Consider the following 24,132-nt stretch of genomic DNA (forward strand, 5'->3'; position numbering starts at 1 on the left):
CATTTCAGTGCAAGATGCACTTGGGGGGGGCATTCTCGTGTGAGTTACATGATCCGCTTGGGAGCGTGGCCCCAAAAGTTGTGTTTCCTGATTTTCTTCTGCAGAATGTTGGAGGGTATGCAAGTGTGTAAAGCAGCACAGGCTTGATCTTACAATCGCTTGGTTGACTAAACTATGTCTGGTCTCTACCAAAGGCTACACTTATTCCCTAGACAACCTTTGTTTTAAATAGGTCTTTAAAACATCCTAAATGAATACCTGCTGTGCTCAGACTGAACGCTAAGGGCAAGAACGGCTGTTGATTTATGGCCTCCCCCACTAAACCATGGGGGTTCTAAAGGAACCCACTGCAGCGTTTAAACAGAGCCAAAGGCGTTGAACACAGTTCTGCAATAACAACAGAGGAAACGGGATTGTGGGTCGGTTGCTGCCAGGCATGATGTGGTTTTATGACGTTTCCTCATGGGTATAACAGAACTCCTATTTGCTGTTGCTGTTTTATGGGGCAGTCTGGGTTGCACTGGGTTGTTTGCACCGCAGATCTTTTGAATTCCACCACTTTGTTCTCAGGTTCCTTCCTCCACCCCCAACCTCCACTTCTTGTTTCTCAAAGTATTATTACCTGCCAATCTTTCTTGAAGCAGTTTCACTCTAAACGACTACTTCATATGAACACTCAGAGGAACATGAGAGCTCTTGCCTCTTCAATACCTGCTACAAATCAGCCTTTTAGAAAATAGTTTCGTCTTATATCCCCTACCACACACCCCTTCTTGCTCAATACACAGAAGTGAAACCTGCAGTTAACTGTCTTAAGATTTTTTTCAACTGTCTGTTTAACATCTGGCTACCATCTTCACCCCCACAGCAATCAAAGTGTGCCATAGCAATTGGCATTTCCTCACTTTCTAAAACAATTGGAACCAGAAAAGCCATCGTTGGGAAATCTGTAGTCACCCAGATGCTGCTAAACTACAACTCCCATCATCCCTAAACATTGGCCATGCTGGCTGAGGCTGATGGGTGTTGGAGTCCACTAACATCTGGAGGGCCATGTTTCACATCCTTGCAGTAAAGTCATTCCGTTTTTAATATAAAAAACTAGCATGATGTGGTACCGACACAGGGGCGAGTGCTTTATGATGTGAACACATTCTTGGGTTTGTCTGTTTGTTTCTATAGCAGTTTTAATTTTCAAAGAGCCGCAGTCTATCACCTTCAGCATTCTTTAGCAATGCTCTGAGAGCAATCGCCATTACTTCCTGCTGGGAATTTAATGCAGGTCAAAGCTTAATATTTTCTCTGCTGGGTTGCACTGCTTCTCTCGCACAGTCTGCTTTGCCCTTCAACCAGAAAAAGAAAGCATTAAGAACAAGACAGAGGCGTACCATAGTCTTGACTGCATCTCAGAGAAGTACTTTGGCAGGTTTAACAACAGCTCCTATATGCTACAGTTTCAAGAGCACAGGAAAGGTGCAATGTTGATTTGTTCATGCTCTTTCCATGTAGCACCACTTCATAGGGTTCTTTAAAATGCAGTACTGATTTTTTTTTGCAACAGGGATGTTGGAAATAATCTAGTCCAGGCTTTGCTGTGGTGATCTCCAGGTATTTTGGATCACAACTCCCACCCGCCGCAGCCAGGTCATGGGTGCTCAGAGCTGTAGTTCAGAAATGCCTGCAAGGCCGGCAGGTTCTTCATTTCTGCTTTAAAAGGGCAGTTGTGAGAAATGCTGAAATCATGTACATGAAACACTTAGTGAAAAATATGTAATCTTATTGTTATAATATTTATTGGTAATTAGGTATTTTTATGCCTCCCTTTAATCAAACTCTCAAGGGAGTTTACGAGAAGGAATAAAACAATTAAAATGCAAGTGCAAAAGAAGCATAGTTAACTAAAAGGATACACACCTCAGAGGGAAGCTCATTCCATAGGTGAGGGGCCACCACAGAGAAAGCCCATTCATGGGATCCTACCCCATAAATATCACTAGTCATGATATTTTTCTTCCCCACTGGCATCCTGGAGGTGGCATAGGCTGTATAGACACTATGTATTTAAAGTACATGACTTTCCCTGAAGAATCCTGACATTGGTAGTTTGTTAAGGGTGCTGATAATTCTAGCACTGTGAGGAGTAAACTACAGTTATCCCCCTGTTATTTGGGGGAAGTCATGTGCTTTAAATGTATGGTGCAGACATAATCATAGGATGGTGCACCACTGACTTTTTCTAAAGGTGTGGATCTGCTAATAGTCAGCTTCACATAAATATTATTCTCCTTTGGCCCTGTGTTGTATTTTTATGGTATGGATGAACCACCGGGCCTTCTGCTCGCCAGAGGAATAAAATTAATTCTACAGTGAACTGCGATGACAAGTTCTTGACAGATTTCTTAATACTAGAAACAAGTGTTCAATATGTATGACAAATAATTTACTGCCTCTTTTATGTGTAGCAAAATGCTTGCCCTCCTGTTAATGGACTTCATCCTCTTCCTTTAGTTTCCTCTCAACCAGTTTTGAATAATGAAGTAATGCTAGTCTGGGTAACTTAATATAGCTATAAGATAAGATTTTAACCAGGAAATGTAGTGCAATGAAGATCATTCAGAGGCCTGTGTAAAATGTGTCATTGTTTTTTGTCTGCATCGTTTAGAAGATTGATGTCAAGTGTTCATGGTTGCAACTGGGATCGGCGTAGGAGTCTGTTCAAGTCTTGCTTGGATTCAGATGCAGTAAGTTCACAAGATATTTCCCCATTCCCTTTGACTCTCTTGCCTTCCATCATCACCCAGAGTAACACAGCGTGTGTTGGATTCTGGGTAAGTTTGTTTGCTGAAGGGCATCTGCAACTGCAAGACATCAAGTAATCTCTTACAGGTGTGAAACAGCTACCACTGGCCAAACACCAGAGAGGCAACACTCATACCACATCAGACAAAAAAAGTTGAAGTAATTCGCACATTCAGTTATGAGTCATTTGGATGATGAATTCCACAGTAGACTGATGCAGCAGCAGCAACAGAATCCTTTAGTGACTTACAGACTAACAAGTTTATTGTGGCATGAGCTTTTGTGGACTAGAGGCCACACTGCCGCTCACCTCATTCACCAGACTTCATCGACAACAAACTTCAAAGGAAGCATTTAGTATGAAATCACAGAACTATAAATTATAGCATATTCTATTCTGTTAAGGCTAAATCAGAAATGTGGGTTTCTCTCCCCACCACCATAGGTGTTTAATCAGAACTGCATAGATGGAGAGACAGTATTCAAACCAGGGACTGCTGCTGTAAGTTGGTGTCTCTGTTCATTTCTGGTACAACAGGGATGGGCTCCCTTTTCATTTCATTGCCTTTTCCCTTGTGGCCCACTCTCTGTGGGGCTGCATGCTGCTTGTGGCAGGGCCAAAACAGGCACACATGCATAGCCTGCAGATGTACAAAAATGTATAGACTCTCACCTCCCTTCAGCATGAGCTTATTTTCAAGCCAAGTCGCTATGAGGGGGAGGCAGCAGACAGATGGGCAAGTTACCATATATCTGGCCCTGGGGCTACTGGTTCGCCTCTCCTGTTGTCCACATTTGAGTTTCGCATGGAAATGACACAGCTCAGACAAACTGCTATCTCTTATATTTCATGGCCTTTAACCCCAGTATTTACCATTTGTGTCTCCCCCTCCCCCATATGCATATCTGTGTATGTCTGCCAACACTCCACACATCTAAGAAACGGCACCGTTCTTAAAAGCCTATACTATAATAAATCTGCTAGTCCTTAAGGTGCCACAAGACTCTTTATTGAGTGTTGAGCTATCAAATGACAAATATGTGAGTCAGCTCTTGTTATGAGGGCAGATAAATGACTTTGTATAACCTTGCAGATATATTCCTTACCCTAACCACGACTGTTTCAAGTATTCATATTTCCCCCCAGTCTGTCTTGAATACGGATGACAACCCTACAGCAGAAGCCGCCTTCTATCTAGCAAATGTATAGTGACCTGAGAAGGAGAAGGATGGGTTAGCGTGAGAAAGAGAGAGATGAAAAGGGGAGGAGGTGGGAAGGTAGAAGTTGGTAGTCCTGAGAAGTATGTCCTACATTCAGCCGATCATAATCTATATTGGATCTGATCTATTTCCTGGATATTAACACCAGGTGGGGCATGTCACCACATGACACAAATATTTGCCTGCTCTAGCATGCCCTGTTCCCACAAGTTAAGCTCACCCTCCTTGCCATGCAAGGCAGAATCACAAGCCCCCCCCCCCCCCTCAGAAAGCCACAGAGAACTGTATGTTCTCCTGGGTGTTTTTAACCACGCACTTCCTCTTATTGGTTTATTTTGTTCCTGTGCTGGAGCTGAGGCTTGACTGGTGGATGAGAGCGTGGGGTTTGTGGCACTGACTAAACACACCACTTCAGGCAGAGGGCTGCTTCAGCGTGTATGCGCGCGCGCACACACACAGCTACTGTTGTTTCCCTCGCTTCTAACCCAAGCTGCAGCTGTCCCAGAACAAAACTTTACAGAGAAGAGGCATACCAGGCCAAACCCAAAGTCCCTGTAGCCCATTGTGTTATCCCAGTAGCAGCCTATGGGAAGAAGGCTGCTGGCTTCCAGGAGAGAAATTCCCAGTTGTGCAATGTTATTTTATGGAAAAGGAAAAGAAAACAATTATTTAGCCCAAGGAGAAAAAGAATATATTATGCAAAGTTTATTATAGTTAATTGCAACTTTGGTTGTAGGAAAATTGTAACTAGGTTAAGATGACCTAGAAATGTGCACTTCCTTCCTTATACCAGTACTTAGCAGTCAATTAACTAATCCCAGTTGTCTTTGTCCATGGAGTTTTCTTGGCAGGGATACTGGAGTGACTTGCTGGTTCCTGCTCCAGGTGGTTGGTCAGTGTTCCCAAAGCTACCAACATGAGTTTGAGTAAACTGCGGGAGGCAGTGGAAGACAGAAGTGCCTGGCGTGCTCTGGTCCATGGGGTCACGAAGAGTCGGATACGACTAAACGACTAAACAACAACAACAACAACAACAACAACAACAACAACAACAACAACAAATCGCTGGTCCAAAGACAATGTCTGTGCCCTTCACAATAGCATGTAATAATCAGGGCTGGCTCTACTATTGGTAGAGTGAGGCAACCACTTCTGGCCACTGACTCTGAGTGCCATAAAAGGATAGCGATTTGTTAGTGATTTGATTTTTAATGATTGTGTTCTTCCTTCCAGGGAGAGGCATTTGCGGGAGTTTCTGCCTCAGTACCGAAACAACTTGGTTCACTTAGGTAACTATACAGCTTGATTTGTAAAAGGGGTACGTCAGACAGCAAAATGTATTGGCCTAGCCCTGTGCACTGATACCGGCATCCTTGGAATCAGATGAAGTCCCTACTTCTTGACTCAAATAGTAGACCTATTCAGCTTTTCAAGATCACCATGTAATAATTGAAGTTCCTCAGAACTGAACTGTCCTTTGTACATTTGGCTTGTCATTGCAATCAGCTCAAAGCTCTGCTTAAGCTTTGTAACCATCTGAACCGTACATGTAAAGCAGTATCATATTAAAGTCATGGCTTCTCCCCCCCCCCAAAAAAGAATCCTGGGAACTGTAGATTGTTAAGGGTGCTGATAGTTGTTAAGACAGCCCTATTCCCTTCACAGAACTACAATTTCCAGTGTTTCTTGGGGAGAAGAATTGACATCCATTTTATGCTAATCAGATTCAGCAGTCCATTTTCCCCTCCATTTGGATATTGGCCAGATACAGATGATCATGATTAATCCTTTTGCTCAGTCCTATTTTTCCAGAAAAAGGGGTGCCAAAACTCACCATGAACACTTCCATTGTTCACTTATAATGGCAATGGCGCCCACCTGAGAGGTGCTGGAATGGAGTTCTGGTGAGTTCTGGCTGAAAAAAAAGGCCCTGCTTTTGCTAGTGCATGCAACCTCATTTCCAGAGCTGGTAACTATAGTTTCCAAGTTTGGATGAAAAGACAAACTATGACTAAGAACAGACTTCCTGCTTTTGATTGATTGCACTGTAAACAGAGGAGCAAAAGTGGCTTTGTGAACAGGCAGAAGACTTGTTCATATTGTGTTTTATTAATCTGAGATATGATCATTTAAATGTGATCGCTGTTAATTGGTCAAAGCTATTTACCGGTTTTGTTATTCTAAGCTGGGCTTGAACTCCACAGATGACTTACAGTAACTCTTCCAACCAGTTCCATCCCTAGCCCAACAATCACACAACGCACCCTCAAAAGCCACAGCTTTTTCAGTTGTTCTGTACCATACAACTAAAAACAACCTTTAAAAAAAATAAGACTCAAAAACCAAATAATTTTGCATCTGGAAAAAGATCTGTGTATAAAATAACTTCAGCGAATTAAAAGGAACACCAGACTTCATTCCCCATGTCATTTTACTAATACAGAACTTGCTTTCTAAGGAATAATATTTGTTGTATAATACACTTGTTGTCCATAGTTTTCCTACTGCTTCTTCTGGAATTCTAATCCATGGTCTGAGGAAAATTAGGGCGTTGCACCTATCTACCATTCCCAGCAAGAGGGTGGTAGTGCTGTTGCTGATTCATTGCCTACAGATTCACATCTTCTGCAGCATATAGCTCAAAGAGGTTAGCAGACTGACTTCATACATTGCAGAAGGTGGGAAACTTAAGTATTAAGATAGCAACAGCAAGTGTTGAAATATTCACCACTGCAAACATTATAGAATTATGCAGAGTCTGGAATATGAAACAAATAAACTTCAACTATGTGCATCATTTTCAAAATAACAAAAGGGACTTCCTCTTCTTTTTGAGTGTAATCCAAAATTGCTTCCCTCTATGCAACAGCTTATGAATAACTTTAGTTCCTACTCCAGATCACCAATAATACAAATGAAGCGCCCACAATCCAAGCTCAACATACTTAGTGTGTGGAGTGGCCAATTCTTGCAATTGAATTTGAGGAAGACAGAGGGAGTTTGTCCTGTAGGTAACCAATCTTATCACTGGATCTCTCAAAAAAGGGGGAACAGGTAATAAAATGGCAAATGCAAACACAGTAAGTGTGAAGTGATGCTAACAATGACAAAACCCCTAAATTCTGATTATGATCACATGACAGAATTTTTTTTGAAGGGAGCTTTAGCATAGTGACTGGCTCAAATATCAACTTATTCATAGGCCCCAATCTGCAATGAGATCATGGTAGTCTACTTTACAGTGTTATCGTAGATTACTGAGATAATTATGTGAAGCATACTGAGCTCTCAAAAATCACTATATAAATGTATGTATTATGCAGGAATATATCCCTTTCCCCCTCTTGATGGCCTATTAGCATAACCTCCCTTAGCTAGGCATTATCCCTAATATGAGGTATTCCCTTTCTCAGGCATTGAGTGTACCTTGCACATTTCAGACCAAAATAGCAGATTCTCTGCTACCTGATATACACCTTGTGCACTATCAAGTGGTCAGGAAAGAAGCAAAACAGGTACTACAAGGGCAATGACAAAGCAAACACCCCTCATAGATAAACTCTAAGTAGACACACCCAAGTCTCCAGGGCTAACAGCCCCATGTAAACTGAGCATTTCAAAATAATGTGCATTTGATCCATGAACAGGCTGATAACCACTTTACTTATTTGATCTGGTATATATGATATAGATTCTTCCTCTCTCCCCTGCAGTTTCAGGCTATCTGCAAAAATGTTGACTGAACCTCTGACAGGCCACCATACATGTCTGGTGGGCAACCTTTCACCTGCACAGCTGCTGATCTTTAATCTGAAACCAGCACAGGCTTGGTTAATGAGGCTGGAAAAAAGGGAAACAGTATGCCCTTTTTTTTGGTAAGGACTTTCAGGCTAGACGTGTGGCTCCCAGAGATTTTACAGGTGATTGTCCTGCCTCACGCCCAGCAGATAGAGGCTCTTGTGTGCAAGTAAGACAGACATCTTTATGCACGCAAGTAAGAGTACAGGATTTGGCAGCAGACATAGTGTTCAAGAGTCACAATCCAGGAATCAAGCAAGACATTCAGAACTGGACAGAAGCATCAAAGGGGTCCCAACAGTTTCCACACAGTTGAGGCACAGCGGCCAGAGCCCTGTTCCAACTCCAGTTCCCCCCAATCAGCTCTGTTTTTTTCCTACCTCCTCCTGCATTGGGGCATGCTGACTCAACCCTGTGTGGGAGATTTTTTTGCAGTCAAACCTAACAGTGCATATCTATGCTAGTTAGTAAATGAAGGGGTTAAGGGCCACAGAGCTGTAAAATGCTAGAGAGAGGAAATGGCTAGGTCACACCCCCTCACCTTTGGGAAAGGAAGTTGTTTTGTTTGTTTCCTGTTCCTCTCTCACTCTTCTGTCTGAACTATGTAACTGACCACATGCATGAGGTTGGGGCTCCCTAGCTCAGATTCCATGCTTGAAGATACTTTTTGGTTTTTTGTACTGAAGAAGCTTTTACCTGTGATGTTTCTGCTGTGATTACTGTAAGTAAAGCTTTGAAACTTAGGAAAGTTGTGGTCTATTCACTCTGAGAAGGGTAGAGGCAGGGGGAAACTGTAAGCACTTAACACTGGGACATTTAAAGGTCTAGCAACTTATATTTCCCGCACTTTGTAAACGCTGCATAGATTTGTGTTTTAAACTCTACTGGGGGCTGTTCTGGCTAAGGAGTGAGTCAAGCCCCTCCCCCATTTATTTTTTTAATTCAGAGGGTGAGCTGGGGGCAAATGTGGAACTTCAGGAATAATTGGTATTCACCAGTTATTTCCCAGTATCCTGGTCCTGGTAGCGCTTCGTGGTTCCTGACATCGATTCCTGTAAGTAAAGTAGGGGGACAGATGAGATGGTTAATAGCATAAATAAAATATTAGTTCTGACTTTTTCTACATTTGAGTTGTTTCTTTGCAGCCATTTCTTTCTTAAACATTTTTGTGTGTAGTAATCATTAGCGAGGAACATTCCCTTAGAGGGAATGAGGGTGAAGGAAAGAATGAAGTAAACAATACAAAATAAGGAACAGTGAGGGAAAAAAGGGAAAAAATGTTGGCAATGACCTCACGCTAGCTAGCACCACTTGCATGATATCTAATCGAGAACTGGCTTTAAACAGCAAATATTGTTTAAAAAAGTTTTTCAATTTCCTGAAATCATGAAGGAATTATTAGGGCATCTTTGCTGTTTTTTAAAATTATTTTTATTTTTAAAAAACTGGCACCAGCACACTTCAAGATATTTCTCCCCTGCTGACGCTGCCCCAGGCTGTTTACAGCAGTTACCGGTAAGTTCATAACATGGAATAGTGAATTGTTGGAGTGATATTTCCATATAGCAGCAGTGAGGAGCCTGAGAGCTTCCACATGTCCCATCAGCCCTAACCTATTGGCCATATTTAGGGCTGATGAGAGTTTGCTTTATTTTATTTAACAGAATTTGCATACCACTTAATTGTAAATAAAACCTCTTAAGTAGTTCACCACTCTCTCTCTCTCTCTCTCAAATATATATACATTATAAACTGCATACATTATAAAATAAGTAAATTATAAGCTAAAATTACAGCTTAAAATATGTACCAACTTTACATGTCTAGGTAGTCTTGCCTAAGCAAAAATGGTAAGACTACAAGCAGGGAATCAACAAGAATATGGTAAAAGCTTAATAGCAACGAGTAGGGAATTCCAAAGTGTAGGAGCTTTCACACTAAAGGCTCGATTCCTTACAATGAGCATTATGTGGAACTTGTAAAAGTGCCAGTTCTGCAGATTGAAGTGGTCAAGTGGCACATATCTGGTTAGGTGATCTTGCAAGTAAACAGATACCAAGCTGTTACGAGCTTTACATACTGATTCTAACACCGTGAGTCTGGCCTGGTAACAAATCATCAACCGATGCAAGAATCTGAGGAGGGATGTTATATGCTCTCAGGGTCCCACTCCTGTCAGCGATGAAGCTGTAGCACTAACAACAGTTTCCAGACTCTAGTGCAAGGGAAGCCCCACAGAGAGTTGGGATTCAGCAACATCTGGAAGACCACAGATTGTCCATCTCTGCCTCACACACCCACATTTTGTGCTGCAACCCAATAGCAATCACTGCACTAGTTAAGGAAATAACTGCATTTTCTCTAGTGGAAAATCACAAACGCCATTGGGAAAATGAGGCAACAGAAGCAGAGCCTGAAAGGAAAGTGTCTAGATGGCCCACAGCAAATGGGTCACAACTGCATTTAACATTCTAAAACATGGTTATTTGAAAGGCCTGTAAGAAAAAGAAATAGTTTAACATTATTAAAATAAACAGGCTTGAGGAATTCTGTAAGATGGAATTTTTTTGTTGCCTGCTCTTCAACACACCTACCATGATCACCATTCCTTGGCACCGACTCTGTTGCTACCATGTACATACCTCAATAATTTCAGGTTTTTGTCCTGTTGGCATATTTTAAGCAGTGCAACACACACTGGTTGTTGAAGGACATACTAAACGTGTACATAATTTACTGGAACAGGGATAAAAATGGAATTATTTCTTAAAGGAGGCAATCACTTTTAAAAACAACAACAGACTTTTAAGTTCTTATGTGCAAAATGTCTTACAGTCCTTAATCCTTTGTAGATGTAATCGTCATTCAACCTTTATAAGCAATGTACCACCAGTCTGCAGTGTCTTTATGAAATATGGTTTCTTTACACATATTTCACATATCAAGCCCACAGCAAAAGGCACTTTTTCTTGTTGCTTGCATCAGGCCAACCGTAATCACTACCCCAGAAGCTGCTGGGCAGAGAGTCTTATGTTTTGCTGATGTCTTGCCATTATCAAGCAAATCAGGCCACGTTCAGCCCTTTGTTTCTTCAATGACCCACCCCCAGTGAGCCCAGTTGCCAGGCTGGCTTCATGAGGAAACTATCCTGTGATTATTTCCAGCCCTTGCTAAATTCATGAATCTATGAGTTTGCTCAAATTCTTAGCCAGTGTTTTCCAAAGTGGGCAATTCCGTCCCCTGGGGAGTGCTGGAAAGATCCAGGGGTGCAATAGTAGTAGCCTCGGGTGCAGTTGGGGGATGTTGAATAAAAATAAGGGGACAGTGGAAGCATAAAGAAAGAAGAAGAAATTGAAAAACTGTTCATGCATGTTTCATCTGTTGTGTAATGACGCTTACTGCCAGGTCACACGCTGTTGCAGGATGCAACAACGCCTCTCCTGGATCTGGCAAGGAAATTTCCCATGCTTGGGTGAACGCTTTTCAGCTTCACTCAGGCCTGGGAAGTGGCTCACAGCTTGCCTGCCTATTTGACCAATGGTAGGCAGGCTGTGACGCCGGCCCTGCCCCTTTGAAGGTAGGTTCCAGGGGGGCGCTGAGTATTATTATTTTTTCTGAAAAGGGGGCTAACTCTTCACTGAATGTAGAGATGGCCGGGGTGGGGGGTTTGCTCTCCCCCCAAACTTATAACAACAACAACAACAACAACAACAACAACAACAACAACAACAATAATAATTAATAATAATTTATTATTTATACCCCGCCCATCTGGATGGGCTTCCCCAGCCACTCTGGGCGGCTTCCAACCAAATATTTAAATACAGTAATGGATCAAACATTAAAAGCTTCCCTAAACAGGGCTGCCTTCAGATGTCTTCTAAAAGTCAGGTAGTTGTTCACTTCCTTGACATCTGATGGGAGGGCGTTCCACAGGGCAGGCGCCACTACCGAGAAGGCCCTCTGCCTGGTTCCCTGTAACTTGGCTTCTCGCAGTGAGGGAACCGCCAGAAGGAAGACAGCATAAAGTGTCATTTCCCAAGAACTTGGCAAAGCTTTTTCAAACCCTGAGTCAGGGATCAGTGAGTGCTCTTCCAATATTCCAGTTGATGCAATGTTACATTGAAAAGGCCAAGTATATCTATCCCTTTGCAGGCAGCAGATGAACTCAATAATAAGGGAGCACAAGACAATCCTCTGGCCCAAACCTAGCAGCAAAGGTGCTAGAAAAGTGAGCAAATGTTTATCGAGGAGCAATAGCAAACCACACCAGTTTGTGTGGTGAGTGAACAGCACACTTTTATATGTATCTCACTTGCAAGTGGTAAGATTGCAGGAACCAGCTTGTTTTTCAAGGAGGAAGTGGGTAGATATTGTTGTAATTAGAGTACATGTTTCTTCTTGTGGATACATAACCCATTCTGCTTGTTAAGAATTTTGTTCGGGTTCAATTATTACAAGAGCAGAGGTGTGTTAGGTTTGTTCCAGTGCCCTAGGTAAATTATTATCATGCCTATTGCAGCTTTTTCCATGCCCATTGCAATATTAGTATTGAATGTTTCCTAGTTCCAGGAATTTAGCTGGGCTTTAGAAGTCTCAATGCAACTAGGGGTGGGGAAAGGGGATTTTAGGAACAGACAGTGAGATTTCCAGGAAGGTTTGGAGTACTGATAGTTGTTTCTTTTTAAAATAATTACTGATTTGTGCTGGGGCATGGCTGGGATCCAAAGGATCACACATCCCCCCCTGTCCCCTAGCAACCCTGCAAACAAGAGGAAAATGCAGATATGCTTTTGGGCCCTACCTCAGGAAAAGAGCCTTGGCTTTGCAAGCCAGAGGTCCCAGATTCAGTGCCCTGCAAGGCCAGTGAAAGGTTCAGCTGGAAGCTGATGTGAAAGCCATCTAAGGTCGTAAGAAGATCTGGCTGGGTCCTGTTCTGCAAGCAGGACACAAGAGCACTCTCCCCTCCTGTGGTTTCTAGCAGCTGATCTTTAGAAGGATGTTGCTTTGGACCATTGTGGCAGAGCATAGCCATCATGGTTAGAAGCCTTTGACTGTCTAAGACTCTTGAGCAGGGTTGGGGAAATTCAAACCAGGGTAAGGCCGCTGACTGACTCAGGTGGCAGAATCCACTTGGGCAGCAGATTCCGACGCCAATTTTTCTTCCCCCTTGTTCCTGATGTAGATCTTCTGTCACCCTTTCTTCCTTGGTTGGGGGCGGGTTTCCATTTTGGGATCTGCCTCAGGTTACAAAATGTATTGGGCTGGTCCTGAGCCAGGGGGTGCAGGATCTCTGGCCCTTGAAATTCAGCAGGCTATGCCCCCTCCCAAGCCACCCTTCTCATTGGCCTGCTTTGAACCCTCCTCAAGTGCCTTACTGGAATGTGTCCTTGAACTGTGATAGTGCCTCTTGCTTGCCTGCGTGGAGAGTGAAGAGTTTAGTTTGGGGTGTGTGCGTGTATGTAGAGAATCCTGTGGTTTTTGCGTGGCAGGATTGTAGCCTATTGTACAAAGGTAACGCCGGTGGCGCTGTGGATTAAATCACAGAGCCTAGGACTTGCTGATCAGAAGGTCGGCGGTTCGAATCCCCGCGATGGGGTGAGCTCCCGTTGCTCGGTCCCTGCTCCTGCCAACCTAACAGTTCAAAAGCATGTCAAAGTGCAAGTAGATAAATAGGTACCGCTCCAGCGGGAAGGTAAATGGCGTTTCCGTGAGCTGCTCTGGTTCGCCAGAAGCGGCTTAGTCATGCTGGCCACATGAACCGGAAGCTGTACGCCGGCTCCCTCGGCCAGTAAAGCAAGATGAGCGCCGCAACCCCAGAGTCAGTCACGACTGGACCTAACGGTCAGGGGTCCCTTTACCTTTTAAGAGTCGCCCACTTTTGACTGCACCTACTACTGGCATGTGCCCCCCCCCCATGAGGGAATGCAACCCTTGAGTGGAACACAGTTCCCCACCCCTACTCTAGAGAGCCACTGTGTGTCAGAAGAAACAATATTGGGTTATATTGACAGTCTTACCTCGCATAAGGTAATTTCTTGTGTTCCTATCTTCCAAGCAGCTTTACTCTTTCAAAAGGCACTGTCAGGCTACAGTTATACACTCCTGTAGTTTGATCTGAGTTGAGTGAAACCAGTGGGCTTAACTTCCAAAGAAACATATATGGGATGAAGATCCATTATGCATGCACTTCAGTGAATATGACCAATTTCTTGATAGGCTGTGGACTTAGAATGTACAATCTTCTTGGCCATCACCAGCCAAGTGTTAAAATATTCCGGCCAAGAAGCACGCATGCTTAGGTGTTCCAAATTCAGCCCACAATACTGCATTTAGGGACCAGATGCCTCACCTGCAGAAAGGAAACCGGACTGTTCAAGCTGCAAATTATCAAGTGAGGCTTGACACTTGAGTATTGTGTTAACCTCTGTGGTGCTTGGGCACCTTCTGTTGTAAAACTTTTTAGAATCAACTCCAGAAAAAGTGGGAGCTTCGATGTTCCACATTTGCTGAACTCTCAGAGAGAACCACCTAAACCTATTAAGAAAGTTATCCATTATTAGTGTTAAGAATGGCAATATATCAGTGTGTTTCAGAAAATAACAGCTATTTGATGAAAATAACCGTTAACTTTGCAAAACACCCCTGGGTAGTCCATTATCTGTGTAAGTTCTCTTTTCATATTTTGCAGGAAGTGGTGGAAAGTTGATTTGAGTCTCCTCACACATTTGCTCTTCACCACTTCTTGTGACATGCCCAGCAAGCAAAAAACACTATGCCGAGGAAGTAATCCATTACAGCCTGGTTGAGTCTGCCCTTACATTTTAACACATTTTGGGTGCTTTAGTCATGCTTAAGGAAGTGGTCTAGGCTTCTCTTGCAAACAGAATATAAGTTCAGATTGTTCACAAGTGGAGAAACTTGTAGCATATAATGAGCAGTGGGGCTTCCTTCTGGCTTTGTCTCAGGCAACATGGTTCACATGTATACATGTTGTATTTATAGTCAAATTATCCCTTGGGTATATTAAATACCATAAGAGGGACTGAAAGAAATAAGCCAGAAACCCATTTTCTCAAAGTTCTAGTGAGAAAGGCCAAACTGTTATAATGAGGTATTTTAAGTTGTTTTTATTAGCCTTAAATAATATAGACTTACTCTACATAGAGGACTGTTTGTTGCTCTTTAGTCTTTCTCAGAATTTGAGATATGTAGAGTTGGTATTGACCAGCCCAAAATAATTTCAAGAACTGGGAAGTTAACTAGGAACTGACTGAGATGTTTGAGTTCCTCCCGCTTAAAAAGGTAAAGGTACCCCTGCCCGTACGGGCCAGTTGTGTCTGACTCTAGGGTTGTGCGCTCATCTCACTTAAGAGGCCGGGAGCCAGCGCTGTCCGGAGACACTTCCGGGTCACGTGGCCAGTGTGACGAAGCTGCTCTGGCGAGCCAGCACCAGCGCAGCACACGGAAACACCGTTTACCTTCCCGCTATAAAGCGGTACCTATTTATCTACTTGCACTTAGGGGTGCTTTCGAACTGCTAGGTGGGCAGGAGCTGGGACCGAAAGACGGGAGCTCACCCCGCTGCGGGGATTCGAACCGCCGACCATACGATCGGCAAGTCCTAGGCACTGAGGTTTTACCCACAGCGCTTAAAGATACCTTAATAGGCATCCTATTCAACCAATGATGTAAGAAATTCCCGTACCATTTATTATGGATAAAACAATAGGGATCTATAGAAACACCATTATAAAAACCCGAAACACCATTATAATCATAATCAGATTTTGCTGCAAGAGAATGGGGATCATTTTTTTAAATATCAAATTATGTTTTTCTTCCTTTTGTTCTCTCAATGCAATCAAGGTGTCTGTTTGATTTTGGGCATTGTGGCTTTGAATGAAAGAGTAGTCTCTAACATTTTTTTTTAATGTACAGAATGTTTTTTTCACCATTTAGGAAAGTTTTTGAAACTCTACTCTCATATGTGCTGTAAACATAGGCTGTAAAGCAGCAGCTTCTCTGATGGGGTGCCCTTGGGGGCTTCTGCCGCCTGAGGCAGTTACTTCACCCTGCTTCATGGGTGGACCAGCTCTGAGTGACCCTCGGTGAGAATCTTCCTGAGGCAGCTGTGGCCCCAGAGAAGTAAATGAAACATGGCTAGTTCTCCTCTCCCATTCCTAGCTCCAGAATAACCTGCAGAATGTTTTGCCCTAGGGCAGCAGTTCTCAGTCTGTGGGTCCTCAGATGTTGTTGGACTACAACTCCCATCATCCCTGAGCTCTTGCCTTGGTAGCTAGGGGTGATGGGAGTTGTAGTTCAACAACATCTGGGGACCCACAGGTTGAGAAACGCTGCCCTAGGGGATGGTCAGAAGCAGAGAGGAACCACTTGAGAGAAATGGCCAGGCAAGATGGCTTACCAGGTTTGGCTGCTAACTGCAGCTCCTGTGAGAACCTATAAGGAAGGTAAATCATTTCCCAAGGAACTGTACGCATTTGGGCTAAGGATAAAATAACATGGGGCTCTTCCATATAATGGTGTAATTGCTCAATAGATGTGCTGTTGTAAGCCACCTGTTGTAGAAAGACCAAAAATCACCCACTCTTTCAAATAATTCATATTTTATTGTTGTTGTTTTTTAACCTGAGCTTGCATACCTATTGTGATGGTCAGCACTGTGTGGCAATGGGGCAGTTTGAGTAACACAGACACTTTCTGGATAGTTTTTACCACAGGGACAAAAATCCTCCGTCCTCTGTACGACTATGGCCTGTGGTGAACTCCCCCCTCCACTTTTTTTGCATTTCCTTACTTTAAAACATATTGAAGGTCCGTGCACTCCCCCTCTGTACTGCTCAAGACCAAGAGTGCCTATGAAGCTGTTTAAAAACCAAAAACAGAAAGTGCCGAACAACAGCAAGGATTGGGACCGAGACGGCTCTGGTTACCCTAACAGATGATCTTCGTAGACAGTTGGATCAAGGTGGGTCGGGGCTGCTGGTTCTTCTAGATCTGTCAGCAGCTTTCGACATGGTCGATCACGAACTTCTGGACCACCGCCTTGCCGACGTGGGGATCCAGGGTACAGTTCTTCAATGGCTGCGCTCGTTTCTCTCTGGTCGGGGACAGAGGGTGGCGCTTGGGGGGGAATTGTCATCGCGCCACTCCTTGGTGTGTGGAGTACCTCAGGGTGCGATACTCTCCCCGATGCTTTTCAACATCTTTATGCGCCCCCTTGCCCAGCTTGTCCGGAGTTTTGGGCTGGGATGCCATCAGTATGCTGATGACACCCAACTCTATCTGTTGATGGATGGCCATCCTGACTCAGCCCCAGACACACTGACCAGATGTTTGGAAGCTGTGGCTGGATGGTTACGTGGGAGCCGGTTGAAGCTAAATCCTTCGAAGACAGAGGTCCGGGGGGGGGCAACTCCCATCTCTTGCGGGGGTGCAATTAGTGCCAGCACTGTCTGTTAAGAGTTTGGGTGTAATCTTTGACACCTCCCTTTCCATGGAGGCGCAGATTGCAGCTACAACAAAGGCGGCATTTTTCCATCTCCGCCAAGCTAAGCAGTTGGCTCCTTACCTCTCTCGCCCTGACCTAGCCATTGTGATCCATGCAACGGTCACCTCCAGACTGGATTATTGTAACTCGCTGTACGTGGGGCTGCCCTTGAGACTGACCCAGAAACTCCAGCAGGTGTAGAATGCTGCAGCGAGACTCCTTACGGGGTCTTCGCTGCGAGATCACATTCACCCGGTGCTATACCAGCTGCACTGGCTCCCGGTGGAGTACAGGATCAGGTTTAAGGTGCTGGTTATAACCTTTAAAGCCCTATACGGCCTAGGACCCTCGTACCTACGGGACCGCCTCTCCTGGTATGCCCCACAGAGAAACATACGGCCTTCAAATAAAAACATCTTGAAGGTCCCAGGCCACAGAGAAGTTAGGCTGGCCTCAACTAGAGCCAGGGCTTTTTCAGCCGTGGCTCCGATCTGGTGGAACACTCTGTCACAAGAGACCAGGGCCCTGCGGGACTTGACATCTTTCCGCAGGGCCTGCAAGACAGAGCTGTTCCACCAGGCCTTTGGCCAGGGCACAGCCTGACTCCCTCCCACGGCAATCTTCGCGGAGCTCTGGCCCAATGGTTGCCAGTGGCTTGAATTAATTAATTTTATAATGAATGATTTTAGAGTGTTGTTTGTGCTGTACTTTTGTACTGTTTTATTGTTGTTAGCCGCCCTGAGCCCAGCTTTGGCTGGGGAGGGTGGGATATAAATAAAATTTATTATTATTATTATTATTATTATTATTATTATTATTAATCTGTTACAGTTAAACAATGCATCCCCTTCCTACAAAGCAAGGCAGAAGGTTAGGGCCCCCCTCTTATGGAATAAGCTATTATTTCAGCTGCTGGTCAGTCTTTCTTTGTTAGGGAAATGCTTGTTAAAAGCAATGGGTGATTGGCTAATGTTTCCTTAATGGGAGGGGCTAATGGTTAGAAAAAGGCCTCTTGAAATCCAGAGAGTGTTAGCAATCAGGTTTGGGAGGTGGAGACCCTGCCCCTGCAAGGAAAGGGGCTGGTCTAAGGTACCTGTGAGGAGGAAGATGCAGGGAGAGAAACAGGAGATGGCTGAAGGAATCTTGAGAGGAACCTCTGACCACTTGGGAAACAAAGGAAGAATACAACAGTATGTAGCTCAGTGTAAGCTGCTGGGGCATTTAATCAGTGTAGGATAAAGCTTTGAAGTCCTACTAATGCTAGTGGTGGGCAGTCCCTAGAGTTCTGGTGAGATGCTAGTGGATCTCTAACCATTGCAATGCCTCATTTCTTCTCCAAAACACTGAAGTCAGCAAATGAAACTCTTTGGAACTTGTCAACATTTTTGGTACTTCCCTGTCTCAGTGAAAAATGTCACTGCACAAGCAACTCTTTTGACATTTCAGCACTTTCACTTCCAGTCAAAGGCAGAACCAAGAAATGAAGATGCAATAAAATAAACTTCAAAGCACAGCAGTATCTCCACGTAGTTCAGGAGGGGGTCAGTCCAATGAGCATAGAGAGGTAGATCCCTTCCCGTAATTTTATAATAAAAAATCATAATACATAATATGGAAATATAACATGAGAATATAAGCAAGGAACCTTGTTGAAAATTACATTATTAAAGTTAATTAAAACATCAGCTCTGCTGAAAGACTGGCTCCATTGGGCTGCTACTCTTCCTGGACTGCTTCCATTCCAGCTGGTCATTATAAGAAGAACTATTCAACTTTAAGAATTGATGCCTGAGGTTGCTTTCTTTCTCACTCTCTTCCTTCCCCACCCCCTTTTCCTTTTGTGTCATGCCTTTATAGATTGTAAGCCTATGCGCAGGGTCTGTCTCATTTCAGTTGACTGTTTGTAATCTGTTTTGGAGCCATTTTGGATGCAGAGTGATCTCCAGAATCACCATCATAATCTTTGGAGGCTATCCTCCAGGTGTCCCCCCTCTCTTCTTAAGTGAGGCAGATGACAAGAGAGCCTGCTTGGTTATGGTGCTCTGTCTATGTGATGCTCTCCCTAGCATTAAAAACAACAACAATACCCCTCAAGGTGGCTTGCAACACATATTTATTTTGGGTGTTTGTATCCCCATCCTTCAACAAATTTGCAGGCTTCCTTACAAAATATTTTTTAAATAAAAGATAACAAGAGAATAAACAGTTTAAAAATTAAAAATACAACAGCAGTTAAAAATAAGAGGGAGGAAAAAATATATCCAAAGGGTCAATAAAACAATAATCACTTGCCAAAAAAGGATTGTTTCAGGAAACACCAAAGAAACATGGGAGAGTGAGTGAGTGAGTGTGGGCATCCTTAGGCAGGACATTCCAAAGCCCAGGCACAACCTCAGAGAAAACCTTTTCCTTTGCCCACACTAAAATCATCTCACATATCTGCGGGACACAAAGTACAGCCTGGCTAGTTTAATAAGCAAGCAGAGGTGATGGGTTTCCAGGTATCCCAGTCTTAAGCCATTTAGGGCTTTAGATAATAGTAATTGCAGTATTTAAAAAAATGTTTGATTTGCAAACTGCATAACAAAATATGGATAAGTAGGAAATTTGAAGAATAGGTGTGTTTTGGTTCTTGTATTGTTTTAGAAAGTGTGAATTTTATAGATTTAACTTTAAAGTGTGCACTGAATCAATTTTTTTCTCCATCCCTATCTGTAACCGTAGTCAAATCTGCTTTCTCTAGAAACAAGTGCAGCTGGCAAACCAATCTAGGTTGGGTAAAAGTCCTGCTGCTACCTGGATATACAGGAGCAAAACTAGATCCAGGAGAACCCTCAAGCTGTGAACCTTAAATTTTCAAGAGGAGTGCAGCCCCATCTGACAAAGATCAACAGATCTGCTAACCAGGAGCATCTCTGTCTGCTCTTGCCTTATCTTGTTTGGATTAAACATCAATTTGCCTGCCTCCAGTCTGTTACAGACCTCAGGCACTGATTCCGTACAGGTGTCCTCCCACTTATGCGGGGCTTATGTTTTAGGGCCTCTCATGCATTTGTGAAATCACATAAAGTAGGGAGTACCCTCTAAAAAGCCTCTGAATGCCTATCTTTCCCTACACTCCAGCTCGCTCTCTCTCCAATCCAGACCAAAATATCTAGAGTTGAAGCTCTGGAGGATACGCAGGAAAGCAGCAGCTGCTGCTGTGCTACTCCGCACACCAGCTGTTCGGCAGGAAGGCTGAGCAGCCTAAACAAAGCCCCGCTGCGGCCTCAGGTCTCTTTGGGGCTTCCTCTGCCCTCACTGACATCCTCCTTCGGCTCCAGGGAGGATTTCCTTGTGAGCCACAATGACTGTGATGGCCTGGGAATCCGATTCAGAGGCTGAACCGGAGGAATCCCAGCCTGCACAGGAGTCCCCGCCTCCAGGGCTGGCTGAACTGGGGCAGGGCCTTGATTCTGAAGCGCCTGCACCTGTGCCGGATCCTCAGGAGCAGGCACCAGGTGAATCCACTCTGGATCCGGAGGTGGTTGAGGACTCAGTGCCTACAGGTAAGTTGAAACAAGCTGCACAGGCCCCAGCCTGCGAGGTGGCAGGTGAAACTGCCACAGCTCTCACTGTGGGAGCTGAGGCACTTTCACCCCAGCACCTCACAGGCACCCCAGCTAGCCCCGGCCCGCTACTCTGCTGGGGGGCAGGAAGACTCCTTCCACCCCCACCTCCCTGCTGAGCGAGCTCCGGTGTCTCTGCTGCTCGTATATGAGCGGTAGGGATATTGGGGCTCCCTTGAGAGACTCGGCGGGCAGGAAAGCTCCCGTCCCCCAACTGAGCGAGCCCGCCAACTCCCCAAGATGGAGGGATTCCTGCGACAGAGTCTGAGTCCGTTTACAGGACTCCCTCCATCTTCTCCAACGCGACGGGGCGGGCGAGCAACCTCTTTCTTCTGGAGCTCACCCCTGCCCCCCTGGTAGAGCAAGCCCCCTGTCCCTCCAGCGTGTGCACAAGCTGCTTGCGCACAAACAGGAGAAGGATTGGTGCTGCCCAGCTGGGGGAGCCCCGATGCCTCTCTAGCTTGCATGCAAAACATGAGAAGAAATGATTGGGGGCAGGGGCACTTTAACAGAGACCCCATCCTGCCGCCGCCTTGTGCAAGCTGGTGGCAGGTTGGGGGCTCCATAAAACTGCTTGGCTGAGGCAAGGGCAGCTGCACACTCCTCAGCGGAGCAGTTTAAATAAGCGGAGGGAGGAACAAGCTGTATCAGCACCTCACCGATGCAGCTTGTTTCTCCCTCTGCAGTGGTGTGAGGGCAGACCATGATGGCAGTTTCACTCATAGGCAAATTGCTGGTGAAACCGCCCCCGCTCCTGAGTCCCTCTACCTCTGCCTCCAGCTCCCAGCTGCAGCTTGTTTCTCCCTTAGCACACTGAGCACTGGTAGCAGAGGGACTCTGGAGGTGGCGGTTTCACCCACGATATACTGCTGAGTGAAGCCGTCATCGCAGTCTGCCCCTCATATTGATATATTGCCCAGGCTTAATGGGGGATGCCTGTACTTCAGTGGCCTTCTGGGAAAAGATAATTTGAATTTGCTGCTATCAATGATTTTACACTGAAGTATTTAATACATTTGTTAAATTTATAAACGGCATGTATCCCACAGTAAGTCACCATAAGATAAATGCTTATCTTAAACAACAGAAATTCCCACATATAGAGAGCATAATATTTGCTCTTGGATGCATTGCGGGAGTGAGGATATGACAAATACTTTATATATGTTTTAATCATGGGATCTCTCAGTTTTATAATAGACCTGTTAAACAGTTGCAGAATTGAGAAACAGTATTTTAAGCTATCATGTTCTAAATTATTACTAATACAGTGGAACCTCGGTTGTTGAGCGTAATCCGTTCTGGAAGACCGTTCGACTTCCGAAACGTTCAACAACCAAGGCGCAATGGGCGGTCGGCCATTTCAATGGAGAAAATGGAGAAACGCACCTTGGAAGCCATTTGACTTCCGAGGCACGTTCGAAAATGGAAGCAATTACTTCTGGGTTTTTGGCATTCGAAAACTGAAACGTTTGGCTTCCGAAACACTCAGAAACCGAGGTTCCACTGTACTTCATGTTATACCTGAAGCTCTTTGGCCCTGGAAGCCAGTGCTAAAGTGGTCACTACTACCATGTATCAGGGCCTACCTGCTCTGTAGATAATAGAGCACTGTTCTCTAGGCCCCACCAGGCACTAGAATAATTTCTATGTAAAACCTCTTCTTTTTATTTAAACTGTGTTTGCAGCCACAATCCTGCTTTTGTGCTGTTCTTTTCAGCTAATTAGTGAGCCTCTGCCAGCTTGTTGTCCATCGCGAGGAGTTCACTCCTTGTTGCTAGGGCACACTGACATGCACCAGTGGTACTAGTTTCAAAGAGATGGGGGGACTGTAGAGAGAAAGGGCTCATCAAACAAAATGTGTTCTTTTTTCTTTTTTTTTGATCCATCCTTTTTGGCAAGGCTGAAAAGTTTGCAATGGAGGGAAAAAAACTGGGTGAATGATAAGGCCTTAAAAAGCTCATTAATTTGAGGCAAGCTAAGCTATGCTGGCAAGTTATCTTATCCTTCCTCAAAATAGACTTTTATCAAAATGGGAGAGCAAGGACCTAAAAGGGTTTGTGCCTTAAAAAAAGTAATTAGTTCCTAAGGATTTTGTTGTTGCTAGTAATATTATTGTGTGGGTGGGTGTTTAAAGATAGAGCTGTAGCCTGTTGAAAGTGCTGTCCCTTCACAGCAACCAGCAGTGTCCTAACTTACTTTTTGTCTTGTAGCCTGGTCTAGATTCTAGCCACTTCATGAGCCAATGTCATCACATTCTGTTAGCATCTTTCATTATTGCTAATTTCACATGCTCATAAAGCACATGCTAAACCCCCTCAATATTTGGACATCTAACTGCTGTAGTGCTTTTGACTTTCCCCCACCCCCATAACAAGAAGAAAAGGCCCTGTGATTTAAATCACCATCTTGCTTAAATCACCACCTTTATAGGGATTCTGCTGTAACCCAAATCTGACACATAGGTCTCTTGTCCTCATGCCAAAACTCCAAGTCCTCAGAGAAAGGGTGGATACCAGCATAAATGACTGAGGACTGCTTCTCAGTCCGTTTGGGACTCATTTTTCATGAGTGGTGAATTATTTATTTATTGTCACAGTGAATTGAAAAATGGAGGGAGTGTTAAATTGACCCCTGGGGATTCCACCGTTAACACAAACCACAGCTTTCTCACACACCATAGCTACAAATAATCGTTGCTGATGCATTTTCAGTCCTGTGCTATACTGGAAATTGGGCCCAAGTCTAATGTCGAGAGCTTGGAGGATTACTTCATTATCTTTTATGAGGAAAGGGAATAAAATATGGCAAAAGGCAAAAAACTGATATGGTGTGTGGTGAAAGAGCTGCGATTGGTTAGCAGCTGCAGGAAGGCTTGACTTAAAATGGGGCCATGGCTCTAGGGGAAGATGGGCAATCTATGCCTACGTCATCCATGGCACCATGCCCAAGATAGAGCCAGGTAGCTCAGTGGTTGTGTGGTACAGAAACAAAAACACGAGGAGGTGATGGTAGGCTGCAGAGTTAGCCAAAACTGTAAGTGGTCATCCCAGGACAGTAGCATTTGGGCAGGAACTGGGCAGGCTTTAGCAACTGGGTGAGGAGCTACAGATAGGGGTAGGGAAGTGGAGGGGGGGAACAAGACACAGTGAAGAGAACCCATTGATATTTATTCTGTAGAGCTGTGCCCCCACC

The 24,132-nt window shown here is 44.3% G+C and overlaps 1 long non-coding RNA gene across 2 annotated transcripts in view; it reads left to right on the forward strand.

Moving 5' to 3' along the window:
• LOC309336291 overlaps positions 1 to 24,132 on the forward strand; it is a 95,668-nt gene that overhangs the window by 541 nt on the left and 70,995 nt on the right. The window contains exons 2-4 of one of the 2 annotated variants that reach the window (XR_014153977.1): positions 2,663 to 2,741; positions 5,254 to 8,539; positions 8,765 to 8,872. This is a non-coding gene — a long non-coding RNA (uncharacterized lncRNA). Of the gene's footprint in view, positions 1 to 2,662; positions 2,742 to 5,064; positions 8,540 to 8,764; positions 8,873 to 24,132 lie in introns of those variants that run through there. The other variant, XR_014153978.1, reaches the window with a different exon arrangement.

Source organism: Podarcis erhardii, assembly GCF_964252035.2.
Source record: "Podarcis erhardii genome assembly, chromosome: 1".
In the NCBI taxonomy this organism is placed as follows: Eukaryota; Metazoa; Chordata; class Lepidosauria; order Squamata; family Lacertidae; genus Podarcis; species Podarcis erhardii.